An 8,730-nucleotide genomic window follows, 5' to 3' on the forward strand; every position below is an offset into this window, starting at 1 on the left:
GAACTGGTCACAGATTTAAAAAAGAAAATCATAAAAACAGATCAAAATGTAATTGAGGTCCCCTTTGGTGTCCCTCTGACAGGCTGTGACAGATTAGTCATTTGAGAGCGTGCACATTTTTATTTGCAATCTAAAGATTAGGTTGCGTAAGTACTTACCGACTATAGAGTACATGAAAGACTCTTGTAGTTATTCGCACCGTTTAAAGCTTTGTAGAGTCAGCGCCTGGTTTTAACGACTAGGATGTCTTAATCTGCAGTGCCCCTGATTGTCCACTGCTGAAATATTTTCACAGCGTGTTGCTTTGATGATTTTAACATATTCGCTATCAGCCCAATCCACAATTAACTGTGTAATGGCACTTAAGTGTGTATTCAATGGTGATCAACAAACTTACAAGGAAGCCTTCCTTTCTCTTGTTGTTCTGATGTGTTGTGTACTTTTAATTTATTATGAAGTATACCAAGATCATATTTTCTAATAATAGTAGTAGTATGCTGTAACTTATTTAACTAACTAAGCAATTCTGGAATTGCTTTCAATTTGTTGCATACTTGGTCACAGTGATATTCAACACTTTATTTCTTTTCAGAAGCATATTAAATACACATTAACCTCTGATAGGTCTTAAGTACACATACTTCCAGGTGTTCTGGACTGTACAATATTGTGTTGACGGGTCATTTCCATTTAGTTATTGTTGGTGGGTATGCAAAAGTATAAGATTTTAGGGTTGGGAATCTGACAAGATGCTGGTATAAAAAAGACATATGTTCTCTTCAGAAATACAGCTTTCTTTGATGTATAAAAACATGTAATATTCATCAAATACTTACTCTACAGGTTTGTTGTTGTTGTTTTTGTTTGTCTTAGACAAAGGTATCCTGAAATAAATACAGGTTATACAGAAAATGTATATTTCAGAAGTCTGTCATTTGGCTATATTACCCAATGTCATGGTGTATACTTTACAAACACTTGTAAATCTGCTCTTCTCTGTCCACAGTAAGACAATCCTCAATAGCAGCAGCAAAAGTAATTCAATACCAATAAACAACATCTTTGCCCCCTGTTTCAATATATCTACTGTGTGTCACACACTGTGTCTAAGGCACAAATGCCCCATGAAACTTGAAGGGCTTTCTTTGGTAAACCTTGCACTTCATGGTTGGGAAATGGAACTATAGCCAAAGCATTGTCTGCCGCTGTATTGACTTGCACGGGCTTTGCTTGGTAGGCACACGTGGGGCCTTTGAGATTTCTCTTCCCAATATAAGAAAATCAGGAGACATTTCCAGAATTAAATGAATTGTAATTAAATAATCTTTCCTCTCCCCCACTCCCCTAGGTGTCATATGGAGCTCATATGGGGGGGGGGGGCAGTGTGTTAATCCACCTGGCTGCTCCCAATCTGCAAGGATCAAAGGCCAGGCCCACAGTAGATTGCAGCTCCAGGCACTTTTATTATGGCCCACATAATCCCCTTATAACCCCTCAACAAACATTGACTTGATCACATGCTGCTGTTTGTCAAGAGAGATGCTCCTTTATGCAGCAAAAGGTTTAATTCACTTCTAACTACACTACACTCTTTTGTCCCTGAAAATGTTATCCTCAAAGGAGCACTGGAGAAGACAGGGCTCTAAATTGTTGTCCCAGGTCCTAATTTTTCCAGAGCTTGATATGGACATCTTTAGCTTTGACCAGTGTACTGTGTTTATTGAGTCTTGATCCAGGCTCCCTTCAGTGGTCCACTAAGATAATAAATACCAGCTTATTTTAATTTTAAAATAGAAATGTGTAATTGTAATTTTCTTTTCTTTAACATGCTTGAATTGAAATCAGCCATTGGTAAACAACTAGGCCTTCTACTATATATTATATGGGCAGAACTAGTGCAGGAGACAGGACTGATGCACCTCTCACTAATGCATTATTTCTACTGCAGAGTGTCTTAGAGAAATTGTGTGATAGTATTGCATTTTTTTTCTTTTATCTTATTTATTTTTTTAAAGCGAGGTCTGAAAACAACTCTAAGTATTATATTCAAATGCTTTCACAGGCTTGACATCACAGGATCAACCCCTTCCACTGGTGCTCCTGGCAAGCAGTTATATAGCACAAAGCATGCTTATAGAGCTAAAATGTGCTTAGGGAACACTAATGCTTAGGGAACTCTCCCTGATAACACAGAGGAACGTAAAGGTGCCTGGTAGGTTACAGGGTTTGCTGTTGTCCAACAAGTTGAGGAAGTAATTGCTACCTCTTCGGACTGAGCATCTCCAGGCCACATTTGCTATGATACAGCCCAGATTGCAACTGCAATGTCTGGACTCAGGGGCCTAACCTGGGGAGAAGATTGTACCTGTTGGGGCACTTGGGAGCCTCAAAATGCCAATCTGGTGCTTTAAAACAAGAAATTATTCCAAATCACATTAATTTTCTCTGCTGTAAGCACTTTAACCACATTAAAATACCATTTCAGGAACAGCAGGGTCCAAACACTCACTGAGTATCAGCTGTCTGGGAGTCATATCTCCCCAATCACTTACAGTTCAACTGTATTATATTGCTCCCTCCTAGGGGGAAGAGGGGGTAAAGTCCCAAAATCAAAGAAAGTGAAAAAAGCTCATCCTGAAATTCCAAGAAGCCAATGTAACACAAGATGAACCACTTCAAGAGTTGTCTGAGTCAATCTCTTTGATCTCTGAGAAAGTTAATTAGGACTGTTGAGGAGAAAAGAAAAAGACAAAAACAGGGAAACAGCCAATAGTCTCTAAAACTCTGAAATCACACCATTTCAATTCAAACCCAGATCTTTTTCCAAATAACACATCATTGCATCTGCAGGCACCATTATAAGAACCAACTGTGTTCTTATCTCCTGGCTGGTTTGTCCACTATGTCAGTACTTTAGTTCCTCTGAAAGGACAACTGACTGGCCTTTAATGCAGGCTGAAGATTTGAGAAATGGAACAATGATCCAACAAAGGCAGAAACTAACACAGATCTGCCCTGATTAGAAATACAACAGACGTGCATCACAATGGAGGATTAAATGGAACAATTCACCAGGCCAATATGCTCCTGAAAACAATACACAATCTGTCAAGCACTGAGAGATCAGACAGCTAGTTATTGCAATTAGCCAATGCACTACTCCAGGAAAGACCAAAGACTCTCACATTTGTTTAAGCCTAGTTGATTGCTAGACCATACTTCCAGAAACACTAACACAGCAGTGTCTGGTAGCCTGGGCTTTTGCATCACGCAGGGTCTGATGCTGACTTTTATACTGGAGGCTCTTATTTATACCAAGGAAGGCAAAATGGTTGTGAGAAATGTCTATTCTGATGTTTTTGGGAGGAACTGTAATCAGCCCCGTGGTGAGGACGTTGTGACTCTGACTTGCAAATTAGCAGCTGATTGCTCTTTAACCCTCATTTCACCACTACATCCTCAACCTGTGTCTGGAGGCAAATCTCACAGCCCAGCCCTTCTTCATTTCCTTAAGACCATAACTTACTATATTTAAACAGATATTTAAACGTACTATATTGTAGAATTTTAACTTTTGCTAAAGAGCACTGATATTAAAGAAAAGAATAATCAGGCGAAGGAAAACAAACCCAGTGGAGCTCGCTGTATTTATTGCCCTAAAAATATATCTTGCCGGTCTGACCCCGTCCCCCCATCTCAAAACCTTTATATTGCCCCCCTTCGCCCTCCCCTTCCTCTCTGCCCCAACCAATAACAGTGACCAAAATTAGTGACTCTGAGTTACTACTTACAAAATTATTCTTAGATGTCAATTATTAAATGTAATTGTGTTATTTTATGTGTGCCACAAAAATAATTGAACAAATTCAATTAAACATGAATTCCACAAAGTCAATGTCCTGCAATTGCAGTAAAATAATATGCATAACTCAACATCTTAGAAAATTGACACTGCCATGTTCATTTCACCCAGTGGGCATTTTACGACAAATGGTTTATTGCTTTTTTTCTTTTTCTGATAATCAAATTAAAGAACTAAATCTAATTTTCATTAAGGAACAAGCAGGGTCAATCCCCTTCTATTTTGAGTGTAGAGTTTTAGTTTTTAGTTTTGGTATGTAGGCTTATTTGTGACAATCAGTCAGCTTCTGTTACTGATCGAAATTACACCAAACCCCACCAGAACAAACACACAAACGAACAAACAAAAATAGGGCATTTGAAGCCTAGAAAATGCAGGCAAAAAACATTGTTGAAACGAATTGTAACAATAATACTCTTTCTATGATAGTCATATATAAACATTAAAACCATGGATACCAAAATATTATACACATTATGGGCTTGTTGTTTTTATACGTAATGGATTTTTTTTATTTGCTATTACCAGATTATTATTTTTATAAATGCCTACAAGGATGCTTTTGTATTTCCTTTTAAAGGGTTTATGGAAAGAAGGAATAAAACAGTCTAACTTTTAAAATTATTATGTTGCTGTGTATTTTAATATGATGGCCCAGTAAACGGGCGCCAACTGCGCAGAGCGCGAAGTATCATATTAATATTGTTGTGATCTTCTGCTCTCTATCCACTTTGTGGTGACATATTAAGAGTTATAGGGCTGTCCTAAAATGTATTCGAAATTAATGAAAGCTTAGGTAGGAGACAGAATGGGGTTAAAAGTAGCTAGATTTACTAAATTAACAACTGTACTTCATTATTACAAGGCAGTGTGACAGTGCTTTATTATTCTTAAGCACTAACAGAAAACATCCGTTAACAATTCCATCAGAAGGAGCAGTTTACGGATTTAATAGACAAGAGCATGAGCTAATTTGGGAAATGCATGATTAGAGAGACGGCTTTAACAAATATGAATATCTCCAAAAAAACTAAGAAACAATAATAAACAACACATTAATATAAGATAGTATTTTTATTTTAAGGGCAGCACAGTGGCGCTGGGTTCGGGTCTCGGCTCGGGTGCCTGTCTGCGCGGTTTACCCGGGTCTCCCGCTTCTTCCCAACGTCCGCCAGGTTGATCGGCAAAGTAAACTGCGCAGCAATGGGCTGCGTCCCGTCCTGGGTGTATTCCTGCCGATCCGCCATGTGCTTCCCGCGACCATGACCAGGATAAGCGGCTTCGAAAATGGATGGATTTTTATTTTATTAAGGACTTTTGCATTGTCTCTCTAACTTATCTTAATTCTACATGCGTTTTATACTGAATGTACTTTTCTGCTTTAAAACCATGTACTGTCTGTAGTGTTCTGTACAAAACCTGTTGGGAATCTTAAGCTTTGTTGTATTGTCTACTTCAAATAAACAATTTACAAATGTGCCTGCACAATATATATTATAAAGTAAAATATATATATATATATATATACATACACATTAACCCATTTACACAGAAAGGTATATTTAATTGATATAATATATATGATAATATATGATTATTATTATTATTATTATTATTATTATTATTATTATTATTATTATTAATGAGTGTTATTCTATCTTTTGGAATTGCTATCAAATTAGCCTGCCCCACTTATGCGTGACCAGACATTGTAATTTACATTGGATCAGGACTACTTTACTTTTTAAACGTAAAATCTTTCAAATACAGTTAATAGAAAATAAAGCTTCTACAGTAAATTAATAACTGTAGCAGAAAAAACACCAACCGAGGACATACTCACTCTAAAATTGTATGATTCTTCTTCTGGGTTGTTCGTGAGTTAAAGGGTTCGTTTAAGAACCATGAGCTCCGTGGTAAACACAAGGGAGCATTTAAGAGACGTTTTCATCATGATCGCGATTGATTTAACATACATTCAACGTGCTTTAATGATCCTTGTTTGCAGGGAACCTTGGTAAAGGGTCTAATAAGAACCTTAAGGTTCCTCCACAGTAGGATTTTGGAATCCAAAAAGGTTCTTATTAGAACCTTCACTTCTTAGAGTTTACATATAGGCTCAGTACTGTAATTGCATATGAAAATATACATGTTTAATTAAATTAGTGATTCCATAAGTTTTCATTAATTTCTAATACATTTTAGGACAGCCCAATAACTCTTAATATGTCACCACAAAGTGGATAGAGAGCAGAAGATCATAACAATATTAATATGATACTTCACGCTCTGCGCAGTTGGCGCCGTTTCTCAGATTCTGTTGGCTCTTCTGAGAAGCAGCTCGGCCGACGCGACTTGCTTGCTGTCCAATGGCATCAGTCAAATATATTTCACAATGTACCTCCCTTTCCGTAATTGCTTCTGAAAATGCTGCAGCAGCTTCTTTATTTTTTCAGCACTTCTAAATCTCACAGCCGCTGCAAATCTCGCAGCCCCTGCTTTATTTTTCCAGCACTTCCAAATCTCGCAGCCCCTGCTTTATTTTTCCAGCACTTCCAAATCTCGCAGCCCCTGCTTTATTTTTTCAGCAGTTGCACTTCACAGGGCCACCATAGTCATCCACCATTCCAGTAGATTAACCCCCAAAAAATGACAAAATGCTCCGCCACACTTCAAACATGCACACAGCAAACATTACTTCATTCAAAACAAATAAATTAAAACTTTTCATTGATTTTTCTTTTTCTGTGAGGTTTACATCGTCTAATGTGAACCCTTCTAAATCCTGCTGTGCAAAAGTTCATAGAGCAGGGTCTGGGCGCATGTGTTTTGTCTAGCTGCCACACGGTGTGATCTTTCTAAGTAGACCCTGTGACTGACTGGTTGTCATAAGAATGCAGTTCTGATCAGTCAGCCAGTTACCTTCCTGAGAGAAGCACCCAACCTGGCTGAAGAAGTAAAATCAGCCGAGTTGGTTTTGTGTGGACTGAAAGAGAAGGCTCAGTAAAGCATAAAGACAAAGCAGGCCTATTGTACGGTTTGTTTGTTTTCTGTATTGTTTTGTCGTTGTTGCTTGACCTTCAGGAGTTGTTTTTGTCTTATCTATTCTAGTTAATATTACAGTATTGTTATCAGCATCCCTCCTATTCAATGTCCTGTAGCCCATCTGGGTATACAGGCAGGGGCTGACTGGAGCCCATCTTTATAACTGATAGAAAGACTTCCCATACTCATTGTCCTCTTAATGGATTAAACATTGTGTTTCCTGCATGAGCCACTGGTTTCCTTCTTTTCCCCTAGGAGTGATTCCACAACCTGCAATTAACTGCTCTCACACTGGTGTATTTTATGAGGGGGCGTTCAATTCAAATTAACCGAAAAAATAAATCTATTGCTGCCACACACAATATATATATATATATATTTACCACAGAAAAAAAATGCAAGTTTTTTTTTATTTGTTTGTCCTTTTTTTATGGGGTGCGTGCGTGTTGTTGGCACGAAAAAAAAAATTGTAGTCCAAGACCATTTGTAGTTCTTATGGGTAACCTCGTTATACAGAACTGGATTGGAACTGAAACTATGTGGCTCCTGCGAATCTTTCTAAAAATTAATATCTTTAGTTAAAAGCCTGGTATATTTATTTGTGTTGAGATATTAAACAAAAATCAAATGCTGCCACAAAATTTAATAATTAGAAACATGTGCTAATAGCAAGTGTAGCCGGAGCTCCCTTCTTGGGATTCGTACTGCGCACCACAGGAGCCGCATTTCCTCCAGCATAGTAGAGTATTAATCCCACTACACCTGCTTTCACAACATCAATTAACACTCTACTGACTTTTATCATGAGTGGTTAAGTCATTTGTAACGTACTCATATATCGTATGATCCCCATTTGACTAGCTAAACAGGAATTGCAAGTGTGTCGGACATTGTCCACTTTTATGCTTCAATATGCTTATATCTAAAGCATAAAGATATAGTACAATGTTTGAGTCACGTAAACGGAACTGTGCTCAGATGATACCACGCAGAAGGGTTTTAATAAAAAAACATGTCCGCTTTATTTGAAGTAGCACTGTTTGAGATGGCAGAAATAGGTAAACACGTGAAGCTACATGGGTATAAAATGATGCACCTTAAATGCATTTTGTGGAAACTCAAGCCACCAGACGCCTTCTTCGCACACTGCATCCTGAAGGAGTCATGTTACAAGTATCTTACTAAGTTTATTACATTTCTATCCTTTCTATCCAGTTCTGTCGTATCGCGAGGTTACCCATAGGAACTACAAATGTTCTTGAACTATGTTTTTCCCCTGGCAGCAAAAAATACCCGAAAAAAAAAAAAACTGGCAGCAACACGCCCCCAAAATACTGTGATAAACCTGTATTTTTTTTTCGTGTGCCAGCAATACGCTTCTGTAACAATGTGGATATATCACATACCAGAAAACACTGCAAAAAAACATATACCAAAGTGACGTGGTGGAGATGGGTTGGGTTGAACATGCGCAGTGTGCCCAGTTGGTTAGAGATGAGAGCGGATGCTTCACCTCTGGGCTGCGTCCACAAATCGCACACTTGCTCCCTACACCCTTCGACAAGTGTACACTTTGCGTGACGTGCTTACGCCACAGAGTGTGCACTTGAGTGAGGAGGGTGTAGAGTGTAACTATAAAGCGCTCAATGGGACACACTTCAGCGTCAGCATTCAGCGCCTTTGCCGTTGTCTGAAAAAGTACCTACGCAGTCTTTTCTTGTATTTGTATTTGTATTTAATTAATAATAATAATAATAATAATAATAATAATAATAATAATAATAATAATAATAATAATAATAATAATAATTGTCATGAAAGGA

This window comes from Amia ocellicauda, chromosome 17 (genome assembly GCF_036373705.1).
Source record: "Amia ocellicauda isolate fAmiCal2 chromosome 17, fAmiCal2.hap1, whole genome shotgun sequence".
Classification (NCBI taxonomy): domain Eukaryota; kingdom Metazoa; phylum Chordata; class Actinopteri; order Amiiformes; family Amiidae; genus Amia; species Amia ocellicauda.